Source organism: Hyla sarda, chromosome 8 (genome assembly GCF_029499605.1).
Source record: "Hyla sarda isolate aHylSar1 chromosome 8, aHylSar1.hap1, whole genome shotgun sequence".
In the NCBI taxonomy this organism is placed as follows: domain Eukaryota; kingdom Metazoa; phylum Chordata; class Amphibia; order Anura; family Hylidae; genus Hyla; species Hyla sarda.
Window position 1 is genome coordinate 149,732,332 of NC_079196.1, and position 20,097 is coordinate 149,752,428.

Sequence of the window (20,097 nt, forward strand, 5' to 3'; positions counted from 1 at the left end):
CATCATTACACCCCCCTTCCAATCCAAATCTTTATTTTTATACACACTATAAATTACATGTATCATTTACATCATCATTAATACATTATCATATCTTGTATTGCAGTTGTTCACTTTTTTATCAACATTTTTTCACATACCTTTTTAGGAATTTTATTATCCGTATTTTTTCTCATGATTCCCACTATGGTTCATTTTAACTCAAATCTTGATCCATAGTGTATTTCTACACATACCCAATGACCATTATTTTCTCTTTTTCACTATTCTACACATCCCATCTGACACTCACACTTATATATCTAATTCTCCATCTCTATCCTTATGTTTTCTTTTCTTTTTTTCTTCTATTCCCATTCTCTATCTGGATCCATTACTCATTTTACAACACACTTGAAACTTCCAGTCTCCACATTTTTTTTTTCCAATTAGTATTACATCACTGTATGAAGACTATATAAAATTTGCCTTTCTACCCTTTATCCATACTTATAGCTACTGAAGAAAAGGCCTGCGGTCTTGAAACGCGTCTAGCCCAATATCTGCACCTTATCCATAAGTGTAATACAATACAGAAATTTAGGTGCACTACTGTGGTAGATGTATACAATGACATTGGCTAATCCCTCAACACTGATGTTAAAATTGAGACATTCGCTAGTGTATCCTTATATTAAGGACACACCAGAGCCCGCACACCAACGCCAAGGTTTCTCAGATGGCACGGGACCTAACGCTAACCTACCTGTGCGTATAAAGGGACCAGTGGGCAATTACAGCAGCACTAGGTCGACATGCAGCCTGCTCCCAGTTCCCTCCAGCGTGACTAAGCACACATACAATGGAAGGGGGGAGAGAGGCTACAAGCCCCATCCATAAGTGTATATCACTTTAAACAGACCGTATCTGCCATATTCCATTTGCAACAGCTGGATGCCTGCGATTCTGGGACCACTGCTGCACGCGCGCTGTTAGCACCTTATTCACACGTGCAATCCGCACCACCTGTTACCTGCATCCACTCACAGCCCCGGTCGGCAGAGTTACTCCTGGACATCATCCTCCCCAAGGCCGGACGCCTCCCGTGCCAGCCCAGGACACTCGGACCCCCGGAGACTCAGCCACTCACCCAGCATACCACTCAGACGGGCACCGATATCCAAAGTGCCAGACTCAGCCGTGCATGCCCGGACCTGAGGATTCCGAAGGCGGGTGAGTAGTGCTGTGCACCGAGACTTGACATTTTCACCGCTGACAGTGTTTGCTACATTGTCTGCATTATTTAACTCAGCCGCCACAAAGATATAACTTTGACAGGCACATCACCGCTATAACTGAAGATTTGTCTATGAACTTTTTATTGTAGCTACTGTCGCTACATTTACTACCATATACTCGTTACTCTAGATAAACCTGAACTAATTGAGACCTTTTATTCTGGACATTCTTTGTGGATATTCTGTTGAATTATTCCTATGAACTATATGGACTGAGAACGTTTTTTCTTGATATATGCAGCAGATACTGATTAATTTAATTAATTAATTTTCTTGGGTGCTACTTATCCATCATTTTATTGTGTTATTTTATCAATTACCTTACCTATTTTTTACCTAGTATATGGGCATATATATAGGGCCCTGCTAGGTGATTGGTTATATATACCCTTTTTTACATAATAAAGCCCATCTTTTAGATCCTATCTTCACTAGTCTTTCCTTTCTTCTCTCCCCTGTGCTTTTGAGGACTGGTTCACATAATTATTTTATATTTATCATTTCTACATATTACATTAGGCCTTTTGGGTGAAGGCAACACCTTTAACCTCAAGCACATTATTCCTTTTATCCTAAGGGAGCTACACATATTTTACATTTACTATATAGACACACACTGCCATCATACACACATATACAGCCACTATACACATACACTGCCACTATATATACACACACAGCCATCATAAATATATGCACTGCCTCTATATACACACACTGCCCCTTTATACACACATGGTCATCATACACACATACACAGCTTCTATATGCATATACACTGCCTCTATATACACACACTGCCATCATACACACATATACAGCCACTATACACATACACTGCCACTGTATATACACACACAGCCATCATAAATATATACACTGCCTCTATATACACACACTGCCACTATATACACATACACTGCCACTGTATATACACACACACATCCATCATAAATATATACACTGCCTCTATATACACACACTGGGGGACATGTATCATTTCTAGTGTATAATAGAAGTTTTTTACCCCTCTGTCTGTTGTCTAAATTTGGCGCAGCTGCATTAAATTTATCATTCTTGTGCAGCTACTTTTTTGAATTGCGTTTAAATTTAGAATTCTCCTCAGAGCATACATTTACACCACAGCTCTATTTAGTAGGAGCTTTGTCTGCAGCGTATCTGCACCTAAACAGTAAGAATTTTTCTTCATTATGTAGAGTTTTAATCTCACAATAATACCACTTTTTGCACCCAATTATAACACATCAATTATACCAATGTCCTTATTCTTCATTTAACATCTGTGACACCCCTGTGCAAATCACCTCAAATGTACATGGTGCACTCTACCTTATGGGCCTTGTTGTGCGCCCGCAGAGCACTTTGCGCCCACATATCTGGTATCTCCGTACTCTGGCTAAATTGTGTCCCAAAAAATGGGGATCTTTTTTCCCCATTTACCTCTTGTGAAAATGTAAAGTATGCGGCAACACCTGCATGTCAGTGTAAATAATTTTATTTTTATACATTAACATACTGGTGTAGACTCCAACTGTTCCTTTTCATAATGGGTAAAAGGAGAAAAAGCCCCCCAAAATCTGTAAGGCAATTTCTCCCGAGTACGGCGATACCCCATATGTGACCCTAGTCTGTTGCCTTGAAATACGACAGGTCTCCAAAGTGAGAGCGCCATGCGCATTTGAGGCCTAAATTAGGGTTTTGCATAGGGGTGGACATAGGGGTATTCTACACCAGTGTTTCCCAAACAGGGTGCCTCCAGCTGTTGCAAAACTCCCAACATGCCTGGACAGTCAATGGCTGTCCGGCAATACTGGGAGTTGTTGTTTTGCAACAGCTGGAGGCTCCATTTTGGAAACAGTGCCGTACCAGACGTTGTTCATATTTATTGGGGAGGGGAGGGGGGCTGTGTAGCGGTATGTATATATAGTGTTTTTTTACTTATTTTATTTAAGTGTAGTGTAGTGCAGTGTTTTTAGGGTACAGTCACACGGGCGGGGGTTCACAGCGAGTTTGCTGCATCTCAATCTTGCAGCACTCCCTGTAAACTTCTGCCCATGTGAATGTACCCTGTCCATTCACATTGGGGGGAGGGGGGGAAACATCCAGCTGTTGCAAAACTACAACTCCGAGCATGCCCTTTGGCTGTCCGTACATGCTGGGAGTTGTAGTTTTGCAACAGCTGGAGGCACACTGGTTGCGAAACAAGGAAACAGACTCAGTGTTTCGCAACCAGTGTGCCTTCAGCTGTTGCAAAAACTTCAAATCTCAGCATGCAGTGACAGCAGAAGGACATGCTGGAACTTGTAGTTATGCAACAGCTGGAGGCATACTGCTACAACTCCCAGCATGCCCTTTGGCAGTCCGTGCATGCTGAGGGTTGTAGTTATGCAACAGCTGAAGGCACACTGGTTGCAAAACACTTGAAAGTTTTTTACTTAACTTAGTGTTTCCAAACCAGTGTGCCTCCAGCTGTTGCACAACTTCAATTCCCAGCATGCATGGTCTGTCAGTGCATGCTAGGTGTTATAGTTTGGAGGCACAGCTGGAGGCACACGGGTTGGGAAAAGAGTTAGGTTTCCCAACATTTTACTTAACTTAGTGTTTCCAAACCAGTGTGCCTCCAGCTGTTGCAAAACTATAATTCCCAGCATGGCCAGACATGCTGGAAGTTGTATTTCGGCAATATCTGAAGGGTCAGATGTTGACGAACTACAATTCCCAGCATGCTTGGGCAGTCTGGGCATGCTGGGAGTTGTAGTTTTGCAACAGCTGGAGGTCCACAGTTTGTAGACCACTGTATAATGGTCTCCAATCTGTGGTCTTCCAGATGTTACAGAACTACAACTCCCAGCATGCCTCGACAGAGTGGGCATGCTGAGATTTGTAATTTTGGAACATCTGGAAGAGCACAGATTGGAGACCATTATACAGTGGTCTCCAAACTGTGGCCCTCCAGATGTTGCAAAACTACAACTCCCAGCATGCCCAGAAAGCCAAAGGCTGTCTGGGCATGCTGGGAGTTGCAGTTTTGAAACTCCCAGAGGCAGCGGTGAGATCGCTTTACGGCGATCTCACTGCTGCCAATGAAGATGCCGCCCTGCTGCCGGAAACTCACCGCCGGGACACACCACCCCCGGGACCGCCTGGAGGACGCCGCTCGCGCTGGGACCGCTCGGGACACCGCATGGCCGGGTAAGTGACGCCGGGGGATGGGTAAGGGACACTTAGCAGAGCGGTGTGTGTCCCGATCCCCGTGATCCGGACTCACACACCGCGCTGCTATCAGCTAGACAGATTTGACTAGCTGATAGCAGCGATCGCTGGGGGGGATGAAACCCCCCGTGGTCGCATGGTAAGATGGTTAGCTATCAGTGATAGCCACCATCTTACCGGGCACTGGGGAAAAGTATAACGGAAAGCAGTAAATTTTTAAAATAAAAGGAGAATGATCTACAGTGTTAAGTGGATTACAAAGCTATTTTAATGTGATGGAGCTTGTTCAATGATAAGTTATCAAACATTTCCTATGTAAATGTATTAAATTGTTGGATCATAAAATACCAGTATACAAGTGATCTAATGAATAACTGAACTGGAAACAAATATTCTATATGCAAATTATTTTAAAAGTGTTTTGGAATAACCAAGGAGTAAAAAGCAATATAAAGCAAACCAAATGAGGAATTGAGATAGGAAAGTAAAAACATTCTGGTGGTTCCTTAGTAGAACTTTCCTTCTGAAATAGAAAGGATTGCTACGTGCAGTTAAAATTGGCTTATATTTGTGGGGGAAAAGACGCACTTGCGTCAAAATTTTTGGTGCAAAGGAAAAGTACGCAGGTAATAAATCCATGTGTACTATATATGCAGCTCCAATGTACCCTGTTTCGGCCACATCTGGAGGACATGCTCTACCAAAACGTGCGCAAAAAAATGCGCAAAGGGCTTGCGCAAAATTTTGCGCAAAAAAATACACACAGAACAGGGGTAAAATCTTTGATACATGTCCCCCACTGCCCCTTTATGCACACATGGCCATCATACACACATACACAGCTTCTATACACATATACACTGCCACTATATAGACACACACTGCCATCATACACACATATACGGCCACTATATACACATACACTGCCACTGTATATACACACACAGCCATCATAAATATATACACTGCCTCTATATACACACACTGCCCCTTTATACACACATGGCCATCATACACAGCTTCTATACACATATACACTGCCACTATATAGACACATACTGCCATCATACACACATATACGGCCACTATATATGCATACACTGCCACTGTATATACACACACATCCATCATAAATATATACACTGGCTCTATATACACACATGGCCATCATACACATACACAGCTTCTATATACATATACACTGCCTCTATATACACACACTGCCATCATACACACATATACGGCCACTATATATGCATACACTGCCACTGTATATACACACACATCCATCATAAATATATACACTGGCTCTATATACACACATGGCCATCATACACATACACAGCTTCTATATACATATACACTGCCTCTATATACACAAACTGCCATCATACACACATATACGGCCACTATATACACATACACTGCCACGGTATATACACACACATCCATCATAAATATATACACTGCCTCTATATACACACATGGCCATCATACACATACACAGCTTCTATATACACACACTGGGAAAGATTTATCAAAACCTGTGCAGAGGAGAAGTTGCTGAGTTGCCCTTAGCAACCAATCAGATCACTTCTTTCACTTTTTCCAGGCCTTTTCAAAAAGGAAAGAAGCGATCTGAATGGTTGCTATGGGCAACTCAGCAACTTTTCCTCTGGACAGGTTTTGATAAATCTACCCCACTGCCCCTTTATACACACACTTCCATCATACACAGCTTCTATATACACACACTGCCCCTTTATACACACATGGCCATCATACACACATACACAGCTTCTATATGCATATACACTGCCACTATATAGACACACACTGTCATCATATACACATATACAGCCACTATATACACATACACTGCCACTGTATATACACACATCTATCATAAATATATACACTGCCTCTATATACACACATGGCCATCATACACACATACACAGCTTCTATATGCATATACACTGCCACTATATAGACACACACTGCCATCATACACACATATACAGCCACTATATACACATACGCTGCCACTGTATATACACACACACCCATCATAAATATATACACTGCCCCTTTATACACACATGGCCAGCATACACACATACACAGCTTCTATATACACACACTGCCCCTTTATACACACATGGCCATCATACACACATACACAGCTTCTATATGCATATACACTGCCACTATATAGACACACACTGCCATCATACACACATATACAGCAACAATATACACATACACTGCCACTATACATACACACACCCATCATAAATATATACACTGCCCCTTTATACACACATGGCCAGCATACACACATACACAGCTTCTATATACACACACTGCCCCTTTATACACACATAGCCATCATACACACATACACAGCTTCTATATGCATATACACTGCCACTATATAGACACACACTGCCATCATACACACATATGCAGCGACTATATACACATACACTGCCACTATATATACACACACCCATCATAAATATATACACTGCCTCTATATACACACTGCCCCTTTATACACACATGGCCATCATACACACATACACAGCTTCTATATGCATATACACTGCCACTATATAGACACACACTGCCATCATACACACATATGCAGCAACTATATACACATACACTGCCACTGTATAGACACATACGGACATCATAAATATATACACTGCCTCTATATACACACACTGCCTCTATATACACACATGGCCATCATACACACATACACAGCTGCTATATACACACACTGCCCCTTTACACACACATGGCCATCATACACACATACACAGCTTCTATATGCATATACACTGCCACTATATAGACACACACTGCCATCATACACACATATGCAGCGACTATATACACATACACTGCCACTGTATAGATACATGCAGACATCATAAATACATACACTGCCTCTATATACACACATGGCCATCATACACACATACACAGCTGCTATATACACACACTGCCCCTTTACACACCCACCCATCATACACTGCTCCCATACAATTACCTGTGTGCAGTGTAGCCTGCTGCTCCGCTCCTCTATTGCAGGAACTGGGCAGGAAGAGGAGGGACACGTGAGCCGATGTCACTGGCCAGTTGCTACTAGCAGGCCCTGCTGGTAACTGAGAGCCGCGCACAGGCATGTCTCATACCAACTGCAGCCCCTGCCATTTTAAAGTGACAGTGTGCTACCCTCCGGACGGCGCTCCCTCTCGCTCCAGCCTCGCTGGCCAGTTTGGACCACAGACAGGGCAGGGCTGGAACGTAAGAAAAAAGAATGTGATGCAGTCAGTCAGTGTATAGTGATGCCGTCAGCCGTCAGTTAGTGACAGTCACTCACTGACTCGCAAGAAAGAGTGTTGGGGCCAGCTGGGCCTCCCCGAGGGTCCGGGCCCCTTACTGGGGTACCAGTTGTACCCCCCTGATGGCGGCCCTGTCTGTGTGACCCTATTCTTAAGAGGTTAATTACATTTCAGTACAAATTAACCAATCAGCAAAGTCTTACCAAGCGAAAATAAAAGCCTGGACTGAACCATTGACTGGTGGGTAAAATAAACTAGCAGGTCAACAGCAGTAAAATGGATTATATTAAAAGAAATGAGAGCAAGAAGACAAAGCACTTTCCCATCTTTGTTTCAATCATATAGCTACCATCTTTATAATTTTTACTGTGTTTTTGGGGCAGTTTATATGTTCCTGTAGTAGTACAGTCCAGCTAGGTGCAGTTGCTATGACAACTGTTATGCTGCAGCAGCCATGTTAACTGCCATCCTAGAAACAGCTTAAAGACCAGTCGAGTGCCAGTCCTGAGTGCCCCCCAAATATATGAAGAAGATGCCACTTCTCTCTGTGCCCTGGTCTGATAATGTAAGGTGATTATAGATTGCGTACAGGTTTGGGCAGTGTTGGCACAGATGTGAGCGCTCCCATTACACAAAATATCTACAGTCTAGGACAGTGTTTCCCAACCAATGTGTCTTCAGCTATTGTAAACTACAACTTCCAGGGTGCCCAAGCAACAGAAGGCTGTCTGGGCATGCTGGGAGCTGCAGTTTTGCAAAAGCTTGAGATGGGTTGGAATTCCACTTGTTTTTTTTGGCAAAAACACCAAGAAAAATGCCAAATCTGCCGCATGGCGTTTTTTCGGCCAAAAAATGCTGTGGCCAGATGTGAGCTGTAAATCAATGAGAAATTGCAAAATTCTTATTCCATTTGGCATTTTTCACTTTGGCGTTTTTTTTATCCTTTTGGTGTTTTTCCACTCTTTTTTGGCGTTTTTCAGATCGTTGGTAATTGCAGCCACTGGCGTTTTTTTTGTCAAAATCGTGGCATTTTTCTCCCATAGAAGTTTATGGGAGTGAAAAAATGCCAAGAAAAATTATATGTGGGTTTTAACTTTGGCATCTTTTCAGGCGGTTTTCATTCTTTTTTGGACTTTAGCGATCCAAAAAAGTGATGGAGATACCTTTTTTAACAAAAAATTTCGTAGGGTACCATAAAAAAAAAAAAGATAGAGTAAGTGAAGGAAAAAATAGTATCTAACGAAATGTATCTTTTTTATAACAACATTTTTATAAATTTTTAAACAGGGATCAATTAATGTGAGCGGGTGGAGACCTAAAAATGTAGCAATAATAAAATTGTAGTGTGTATGTGTTTTTTTTTTTTTTTTTTTTTTTTAAGGTAGTACTACGACTCCCAGCATAGAACACACTGTTCCTGTTAGTACCTGTACTAATTGACAGATTGCCTGTTGTGATCCTCCTATATAATTACTAGATGCAGCGGCCGCTCTTCTATGGTCCCCTGCACTGCCGTATATATACACCTATTCATATTTCCCACAGAGAGCTGCGATTGGCCAGATGGTTCCAGCCAATCACAGCTCTCTGTGGGAAATAGGAATATGTGTATATATACGGCAGTGCAGGGGACCATAGGAGAGCAGCCGCTGCATCTATACATTATACAGGAGAATCACAGCGGGTGTCAGGAGGAGTGATACCCGCTGTGATCTTTCCTTACCTCCAGGTACTACTACTCCCAACATGTAGCACACTCTGCTCACTGCTGGGAGATGTAGTACCTGCATTAATAGACAGATCGCAGTGAGTGTCAGAAGTTACACTTGCTGTGATCTGTCTATTAATGCAGGTAATACAGCTCCCAGCATGGAGCAGAGTCTGCTCCATGTTGGGAGTAGTTGTACTTGCAGTTAACCCCTTAAGGACTAGGCCATTTTATACCTTAAGGACCGGAGCGTTTTTTGCAATTCTGACCACTGTCACTTTAAACATTAATAACTCTGGAATGCTTTTAGTTATCATTCTGATTCCGAGATTGTTTTTTCGTGACATATTCTACTTTAACATAGTGGTAAAATTTTATGGTAACTTGCATCATTTCTTGGTGAAAAATCCCAAAATTTGACGAAAAAATTGAAAATTTTGCATTTTTCTAACTTTGAAGCTCTCTGCTTGTAAGGAAAATGGATATTCAAAATAAATTTATTTTTTATTCACATATACAATATGTCTACTTTATGATTGCATCATAAAATTGACGAGTTTTTACTTTTGGAAGACACCAGAGGGCTTCAAAGTTCAGCAGCAATTTTCCAAATTTTCACAAAATTTTCAAACTCAATATTTTTCAGGGACCAGTTCAGGTTTGAAGTGGATTTGAAGGGTCTTCATATTAGAAATACACCATAAATGACCCCATTATAAAAACTGCACCCCCCAAAGTATTCAAAATGACATTCAGTAAGTGTGTTAACCCTTTAGGTGTTTCACAGGAATAGCAGCAAAGTGAAGGAGAAAATTCAAAATCTTCATTTTTTACACTCGCATGTTCTTGTAGACCCAATTTTTTTATGTTTGCAAGGGGTAAAAGGAGAAAATTTTTACTTGTGTTTGTAGCCCAATTCCTCTCGAGTAAGCACATACCTCATATGTCTATGTTAATTGTTCGGCGGGCGCAGTAGAAGGCTCAGAAGCGAAGGAGCGACAAGGGGATTTTGGAGAGTATATTTTTCTGAAATGGTTTTTGGGGGGCATGTTGCATTTAGGAAGCCCCTATGGTGCCAGAACAGCTAAAACCGCCCACATGCCATACCATTTTGGAAACTAGACCCCTTGAGGAACGTAACAAGGAATTAAGTGAGCCTTAATACCCCACAGGGGTTTCACAACTTTTGCAAATGTAAAAAAAAAAAAAAAAAAAATCTAAAATGCTTGGTTTCCCAAAAATTTGACATTTTTACAAAGGGTTAAATCCGAAAATACCCCCCAAAATTTGAAGCCCAATTTCTCCCGATTCAGAAAACACCCCATATGGGGGTGAAAAGTGCTCTGCTGGCGCACTACAGGTCCCAGAAGAGAAGGAGTCACATTTGGCTTTTTTGAAGCAAATTTTGCTCTGGGGGCATGCCTCATTTAGGAAGCCCCTATGGTGCCAGGACAGCAAAAAAAAACCACATGGCATACCATTTTGGAAACTAGACCCCTTGGGGAACGTAACAAGGGGTAAAGTGAACCTTAATACCCCACAGGGGTTTCACGACTTTGGCATATGCAAAAAAAAAAGAATAAATTTTACCAAAAATGCTTGATTTCCCAAAAATTTGACATTTTTACAAAGGGTTAAAGCAGAAAATACCCCCCAAAATTTGAAGCCCAATTTCTCCCGATTCAGAAAACACCCCATATGGGGGTGAAAAGTGCTCTGTTGGCGCACTACAGGTCCCAGAAGAGAAGGAGTCACATTTCACTTTTTTGAAGCAAATTTTGCTCTGGGGGCATGCCTCTTTTAGGAAGCCCCTATGGTGCCAGGACAGCAAAAAAAAACACATGGCATACCATTTTGGAAACTAGACCCCTTGGGGAACGTAACAAGGGGTAAAGTGAACCTTAATACCCCACAGGGGTTTCACGACTTTGGCATATGCAAAAAAAAAAGAATAAATTTTACCAAAAATGCTTGATTTCCCCAAAATTTTACATTTTTACAAAGGGTTAAAGCAGAAAATACCCCCCAAAATTTGAAGCCCAATTTCTCCCGATTCAGAAAACACCCCATATGGGGGTGAAAAGTGCTCTGCTGGCGCACTACAGGTCCCAGAAGAGAAGGAGTCACATTTGGCTTTTTTGAAGCAAATTTTGCTCTGGGGGCATGCCTCATTTAGGAAGCCCCTATGGTGCCAGGACAGCAAAAAAAAAACACATGGCATACCATTTTGGAAACTAGACCCCTTGGGGAACGTAACAAGGGGTAAAGTGAACCTTAATACCCCACAGGGGTTTCACGACTTTGGCATATGCAAAAAAAAAAGAATAAATTTTACCAAAAATGCTTGATTTCCCAAAAATTTTACATTTTTACAAAGGGTTAAAGCAGAAAATACCCCCCAAAATTTGAAGCCCAATTTCTCCCGATTCAGAAAACACCCCATATGGGGGTGAAAAGTGCTCTGTTGGCGCACTACAGGTCCCAGAAGAGAAGGAGTCACATTTCACTTTTTTGAAGCAAATTTTGCTCTGGGGGCATGCCTCTTTTAGGAAGCCCCTATGGTGCCAGGACAGCAAAAAAAAAACACATGGCATACCATTTTGGAAACTAGACCCCTTGGGGAACGTAACAAGGGGTAAAGTGAACCTTAATACCCCACAGGGGTTTCACGACTTTGGCATATGCAAAAAAAAAAGAATAAATTTTACCAAAAATGCTTGATTTCCCCAAAATTTTACATTTTTACAAAGGGTTAAAGCAGAAAATACCCCCCAAAATTTGAAGCCCAATTTCTCCCGATTCAGAAAACACCCCATATGGGGGTGAAAAGTGCTCTGCTGGCGCACTACAGGTCCCAGAAGAGAAGGAGTCACATTTGGCTTTTTTGAAGCAAATTTTGCTCTGGGGGCATGCCTCATTTAGGAAGCCCCTATGGTGCCAGGACAGCAAAAAAAAAACACATGGCATACCATTTTGAAAACTAGACCCCTTGGGGAACGTAACAAGGGGTAAAGTGAACCTTAATACCCCACAGGGGTTTCACGACTTTGGCATATGCAAAAAAAAAAGAATAAATTTTACCAAAAATGCTTGATTTCCCAAAAATTTTACATTTTTACAAAGGGTTAAAGCAGAAAATACCCCCCAAAATTTGAAGCCCAATTTCTCCCGATTCAGAAAACACCCCATATGGGGGTGAAAAGTGCTCTGCTGGCGCACTACAGGTCCCAGAAGAGAAGGAGTCACATTTGGCTTTTTTGAAGCAAATTTTGCTCTGGGGGCATGCCTCATTTAGGAAGCCCCTATGGTGCCAGGACAGCAAAAAAAAAACACATGGCATACCATTTTGGAAACTAGACCCCTTGGGGAACGTAACAAGGGGTAAAGTGAACCTTAATACCCCACAGGGGTTTCACGACTTTGGCATATGCAAAAAAAAAAGAATAAATTTTACCAAAAATGCTTGGTTTCCCAAAAATTTTACATTTTTACAAAGGGTTAAAGCAGAAAATACCCCCCAAAATTTGAAGCCCAATTTCTCCCGATTCAGAAAACACCCCATATGGGGGTGAAAAGTGCTCTGCTGGCGCACTACAGGTCCCAGAAGAGAAGGAGTCACATTTGGCTTTTTTGAAGCAAATTTTGCTCTGGGGGCATGCCTCTTTTAGGAAGCCCCTATGGTGCCACGACAGCAAAAAAAAAACACATGGCATACCATTTTGGAAACTAGACCCCTTGGGGAACGTAACAAGGGGTAAAGTGAACCTTAATACCCCACAAGGGTTTCACGACTTTGGCATATGCAAAAAAAAAAGAATAAATTTTACCAAAAATGCTTGGTTTCCCAAAAATTTAACATTTTTACAAAGGGTTAAAGCAGAAAATACCCCCCAAAATTTGAAGCCCAATTTCTCCTGATTCAGAAAACGCCCCATATGGGGGTGAAAAGTGCTCTGCTGGCGCACTACAGGTCTCAGAAGAGGAGTTACAAATTTTGCTCTGGGGACATGCCGCATTTCGGAAGCCCCTATGGTGCCAGGACAGTAAAAAAAAAAAAAAAAACATGGCATACATTTTGGAAACTAGACCCCTTGGGGAACGTAACAGTGTTACAGTGAGTACTTACACCTCACAGGTTTTTTGAAAAGTGGGCCATAAATTGAAAAATTAGATTTTTTTACAGTAAAATGCTGGGGTTACCCAATTATTAACATTTTCACAAGGGGTAATATGAGGAATTGGGTTACACATTTTGGAGGGCTTTTCCCCCTGACTATAAAAATACATCCACATATGGGGTAACGTGCTGGACGGGCGCACAACAAGGCTCAGAAGTCATAGAGGTCACTTTGTATTTGTGACCTTTGGCATATCAGTAGCTGACGGTTACATACATTCCGAGGAAAATACAAAAATGAAACACCCACATGTGACACCATTACAGAAAGTACCCACCCTGAGGAATGGGTATAGGGGTAAAGAGGACATTTTTAATGCACAGGTGTTTCCTAAATTTATTTTCCAGGAATGGATGAAGGGTAGCTTTTGAATATTGCAATTTTCAACCTATACTCTGCTTCATTTTTCTGGGAACAACTAACATGTGACTCCGAATTGTCGCCTGGAAATACGACAGAGCTCAGCGAGAACTCTTTGCATTTGAGGCGGATGTTTGTTACGGACCTAACAGTTACATACATTCAGAGGAAAATACAAGAAAGGAACACCCACATGTGAGCCTATTACAAACAGTACACCCCCTAAGGAAGGTGTATAGGGTGAAGTGGAGATTTGGAACAGACGGGTGTTCCCTTCATTTATTTTCCAGGAATGGATGAAGTGTACTATGGGGGGGAAAAAATTGCAATTTTAGAACTGATATGCCAATTATTTTCCCAGAATGATGACCCAGAGTACAGCCAAAAGTAAAAATGATGCCCGCCCCAAACCCTATACTCTGAATCATCATTCTGGGAAGGGGATATGTGGGGCCGTCCCTATTCTGTTACCTCAAATGCGCAACCCGCTCAGGTGGAGAGAGAGAGCGTTGCGCATTTGAGGCAACTGCAAACCTCCAATGCTGTTGACTCTGTGTCCCATGACCCATTTTTGGGGGACAAAGATATTATGAGGGGCATTGGGAAAGAGGTTTTGGGTTTGATTTTTTGGGGGTAGGGTATTTTGGTATAAAATTTGGAAGATAATGTACCCTGGACTGGTACATTGGAGCCGAATTCTGGGGAATGAAATTTAGGGCAAAGGATGGAAAATTTAGTACTCCATGGAAGTGTGATACTCCCTGAAGCAGCCTATGCAGAGGCCCGGATGATCGGGGCAAGTGTCACACTGAATGGTGGTGTCCCTCCGTCTCCCCTTCCTGTGACACACTCTGCATCTTTTCTGGGTTCGTCCCGACCTTCCAGTGTTGGGGATCACACATGGAAAGTGTTGGCCGGGGACGATCCGGGGACCTAAAGTTCCAGAGGTGCTCTGACCCGCTCTTTGGCGATCACCATAGATGAGGGCCTTTAGAACTACCTCTTGGTACTCCAGGTATGTCCCTGTGTTGCCAGCGTTCTGGTACAGTATAAAAGAGTTGTACATGGCAACCTGTACCATGTAGACCGCAACCTTTTTATACCATACGCGTGTTTTCCGCATGGCATTATATGGCTTGAGGACTTGATCAGAAAGATCAACTCCCCCCATATACCGATTGTAGTCCAGAATACAATCGGGCTTGAGGACCGGTCCCGCGGTACCTCGCACAGGGACAGGGGTGCTGCCATTCCCATGAATTGTGGTGAGCATAAGGACATCCCTCTTGTCCTTATACCGGACCAACAACAGGTTCTCATGGGAAAAGGCACGGGACTCACCCCGGGGGATAGGAGCATGTAGGGAATGATGGGGCGGAAGGCCTCTTTGATTCTTCCGGACTGTCCCACAAGCGACCGTGGATCTGGCGGCGAGGGATGAAAAGAGAGGGATACTAGTATAAAAGTTATCCACGTAAAGGTGGTAACCTTTATCTAGCAATGGGTGCAAAAGGCCCCAAACGATTTTCCCGCTAACACCCAGAGTGGGGGAACAATCTGGGGGTTCAATGCGGGAATCTCGTCCCTCATACACCATAAACTTGCAAGTGTACCCGGAGGTACTCTCGCAAAGTTTATACATCTTCACGCCATACCGCGCTCGCTTGGTCGGGATGTATTGCCGGAAGCTGAGTCTCCCCTTGAAGCTGATGAGCGACTCATCAATAGAGACCTCCCGCCCCGGGACATAGGCCTCCCAAAATCTGGCCCCGAAGTGATTGATGACCGGCCTGATTTTATACAGGCGGTCATACGCGGGATCAGTTCGGGGGGGACATGCCGCATTATCAGCATAATGCAAACATCTCCGAATGGCCTCGAACCGGGAACGTGTCATGGCCATACTGTAGAGGGGTGTCTGGTAAAAGACGTCCCCACTCCAATATTGCCTGACACAGGGTTTTTTAACTATACCCATATGCAGCGCAAGGCCCCAAAAGGTCCTCATTTCGGCTGCATCGACTGGAGTCCAGCCGCCGGGTCTAGCTAAAAGTGAGCCCGGGTTAGCGGCGACGAACTGTTGGGCGTACAGATTCGTCTGTGTAACCATCAAATTAACAAAGTCGTCACTGAAAAAATGACCGAAAAAGTCCTTTTCAGTGATCCCGGCGATGTTAATTTTGATTCCTGAGTCGCCAACAAACTCAGGAATCACGGGCTCGTGGTCCGCTGGCTCAGCCCAGTCAAGTTCTCCGGTACGAGGTACCAGTGACCTTGGCAGGGGGGCTTCACTAGTATGAGCGCCAGGGGGACTCATACTAGCATGGGGCACAGGCTCAAGGACAGAGGAGGTTTGCGGCACCGCATGGCGGCGAGTTCGCCGCCTTGGTGGCTCATCATCTGAACTAGATGATGAGGAGGACGATGAAATAAGGAAGGTGGGGTCTTCATCGTCCTCTGAGATGCTTTCAGAGTCGGAGGCAATTAGGTCATATGCCTCCTCCGCCGAAAACACTCTGCGGGCCATTTCCCTACTCTAATGGGGATACGGGTATGTGTGTGTGTGGGGGGGAAAACTTTATTGGTGTGTGTGCTGCGTGTGGTGTGGTGCGATACTACCTCCCTAACCCGCCCTAACCCGCCCTAGCCTAACCTAACTAAACTAACCCGCCCTAACAGAAAAAAATATAAAATAAAAAGGGGACTTTTAAAAAAAAGGGGGACTTCTAGCGCAAAAAAAAACCCTGCACCAAAAAAATAAGCGTTTATCTAATCAGTGGTGTGCGCACTGATTAGCGCTTGTGGCGGCAGGGGGCGCAGAAGTCAGTGGGGGGTCCAGCCACTCAGCCCAGGACAGTGGCTGGTGGCTTGTTCACAGACCCCCACACAAAAAACCCGAAAAAATAAATAAAAAAACGCTTTACCCCGAAAAAAATGCACCCGCCTGAACCAAAAAAAAAACGCTGATCAGTGATAAATCACCGACAGCGGTGGGACAGGCTGCACACACAGGTACGGTCCGTCCACACAGTACACGCCTGCTACTGGTGGCACGGACCGCCTATGGGTGCAAAAAAAAATCCGCGTTTACCGAAAAAGGTGCCTTTACCACAAAAAAAAGCTGATCAGTGATAAATCACTGACAGCGGTGAGGCACGCCGCACACACAGGTACGGTCCGGCCACACAGTACACGCCTGCTACTGGTGGCACGGACCGCCTATGGGGGCAAAAACACGCTAGAAAACCCGAAAAAAAGCGCCGGCACCACAAAAAAAAACGCTGATCAGTACTACGGGACTGATCAGCGGCGGGTGGGCTTTAACAAACGGTGGCGGACCGCTCTTTTATAACTAAGAGGGTCCGCACACACGCTTAGTGAAAAAAAAAAAAAAAAAAAGATCTGCGGCAAAAAAAAAGGCTGACGGCAGACCGCAGCGACCCAGCAGGGCCGGGGTCACGCAGCTAAAGGTGCTACGGACCCACGGACACCCACTGAGGTACGCCAAAAAAAAAAAATTAAAAACTATTTTTTTTTTTTTAACCCTAACCTGTCCCTACCTAATCTAAAGCTATCCCTGGGGATTTCTGTGCCAAGGGGCCACAGAAAGGGGGCAAGGGGCACTTTTTTTTTACTGAGGGGATGGTGGGCAGCACGGGGCTCCGTCCTGCACACCAGATCTCTGTGGAATGGTGGGCAGAACGGAGCAACGTGCTCCTAGCCCACCAGATCCCCTCCCATTACATTGTGATTGGTGTGGCCACTTTGGCCACCCAATCACAACTGTACTGAGGGGGTGGCCACAATGCCAGCCCCCAGTACAGCATGGATGGTGATTGGTGGTGTATACTACACCACCAGTCACCATCTATATCCAGGTCACAGGGTCACACGTGACCCTGATGACCTGGAACCGCTGCAGAACGCCGGTTAGTAGTTACCGGCGTCCTGCAGCGATCGCCGGTAAAGGAGGTCCTCCGGACCTCCTCCGGCACACTGCCAGGATGTCTGCTGATAGAAATCAGCAGACATCCGGCTCCGATCCCCGCCCGGCGAGCGGCGGGGAACGGAATCGCAGCGCATCGCTCGTCTGAATTGACGAGCGATGCGCCGCGATCGCCGACATGGGGGGTCATCATGACCCCCCTGGGCGATATGCCCCGATGCCTGCTGATCGATTTCAGCAGGCATCGGGCGCCGGCTCCGCTCCAGATGGTTGCGGGGGGCCGGCAAAACACATGACGTTCTCATACGTCATGTGTCCTTAAGGACTCGGACATGGAGACGTATGAGAACGTCATGTGTCCTTAAGGGGTTAAAGACAGATCACAGTGGATGTCACTATTGACACCTGATGTGATCGTCTTTTCTATTGCAGAGATGGAGCAGCTGTATACAGCACTCGCATCTCTGCTCCGTACTCCGGCCACTCAATCATTGATATTTCCCTCAGAGCTGTAATTGACTGCAACCATCTGGCCAATCACCACTCTGGGTGGGAAATATGAATGAATGATGTTCTATTCCCATCACTGGCCGGAGTATAGGGCAGAGATATTAGCACTGTATAGAGCTGCATCTCTGCTATATAATGAACGATCGCATTGGGTGTCAGGACTGAGACCCGGGGCGATATGTCTATTACTACAGGCACTACTACTCCCATCATGGAACAGTCTGTTCCATGCTAGGGGTAGTAGTACTACCTAAAAAATTTAAAAATAGAGAAAAAAAAGTGAAACACACACACTTTATTAAACATTAATTAAAATGTAAAAGTTTCAAAAAGGTGCAGCTCACAACAAAAAGGGCGAGGTAATTAAAGCTATATCCGGTCCCTACCGGCGTCAAAGGAAAAATAAAAGTCAAATTTATAGCTTTTACCCCAAGGACCTCACCATCCAAGGTGCATAATGATATATGTGGAAACAATAATAAATTATATAGAAAACAGCATCACTGGTATAAAAAATTTTATGCGATAAAATGAGTTAACTACACATACAGAGGCACTAATAGATACCCCACTGGGCCCTAGTGGAGTATCAAATTGTTGTCTGGCACCTATTTTGAGAGTCCTGTTATGGAGCAGATGATTAAAGTGCACTTACCCCCTTAACTACCATGGACGTGTATACACGTACAAGCAGGATGAACGTTCCCGCACCAGGACATGTATACTTGTCCATGGTTCTCGTGGGTGCTGCCCAGTGCACCCACGAGATCGCGGCAGGGACTGGGCTGTAACACATAGCCAGGACCCTGCCACACTCCTGAGACCGAAGAAAACTTCGGTCCCGGCAGTTTAACCCTTACAGCCGCGGTCGGAAGCGACCGCGAGCTGTAAGGAGTTTTGACAGAGGGAGGGGGCTCCCTCTGTCTCTCTCCTTTAGCACCCCGCAAAGATTGCGGGGTGCTGCTGCTTACCTGGGCAGCCGGAGGGGTCTTTAAAAGGGCCCCCAGGTCTGCCCTGGATATTGCCTGCCAGGACATGCCAGAGGCACGTCCTGATATGCTGCCTGCTAGTGTAAAACTAAGTGTAAAGCTAAAGCATAAAAAAAGTGAAAAAAATATTAAATAAGTAAAAGTGTATAAAAACAATGGGGGGCATTTACTAAGGGGTTTAGTAATTTTTTCTGACTATTTTTGGCGCAAAATTGTCGCAATTGCGCCTACCCTATAAATTGTGCGACTTTCCCTAGCAAGAGCTAGAAAGTCAAAAAAAAAATTCCCGCTTAATTTACGCTAGTTTTCAGTTTTTACTTGCAGTGGTCAGGAATTTATTAACTGAGACAGTCGCAGTTGCGCAATAAACTGTCGCAACGGCCGTAAAAATTGACTAAATTTACTCCAGCTCCAACATGGAGCAGGAAAAGCTACTGCCGCCCGTGCTCCGACATACTTTCTTCCCGCTACCCTCACTGCGCTACCGGGACACTACAGTGATTTATACCCCCCCCCCCTCTCACCTGCCAGCGCCA

At 44.1% G+C, this 20,097-nt stretch overlaps 1 protein-coding gene across 14 annotated transcripts in view; it reads right to left on the reverse strand.

The window, feature by feature from the left end:
• Positions 1-20,097, reverse strand: part of LOC130284885 (uncharacterized) — a 136,754-nt gene that overhangs the window by 92,152 nt on the left and 24,505 nt on the right. For 7 of the 14 annotated variants that reach the window (XR_008847175.1, XR_008847173.1, XR_008847176.1 and 4 more), the window contains exon 1: positions 141-3,347. The exons of 2 other annotated variants lie outside the window; for them this stretch is intronic. The gene's annotated coding sequence lies outside the window, so the exon portion shown is untranslated. Of the gene's footprint in view, positions 1-140; positions 3,348-6,055; positions 6,109-7,575; positions 8,213-20,097 lie in introns of those variants that run through there. 5 more of the 14 variants (XM_056535792.1, XM_056535790.1, XM_056535785.1 and 2 more) reach the window with 4 other exon arrangements.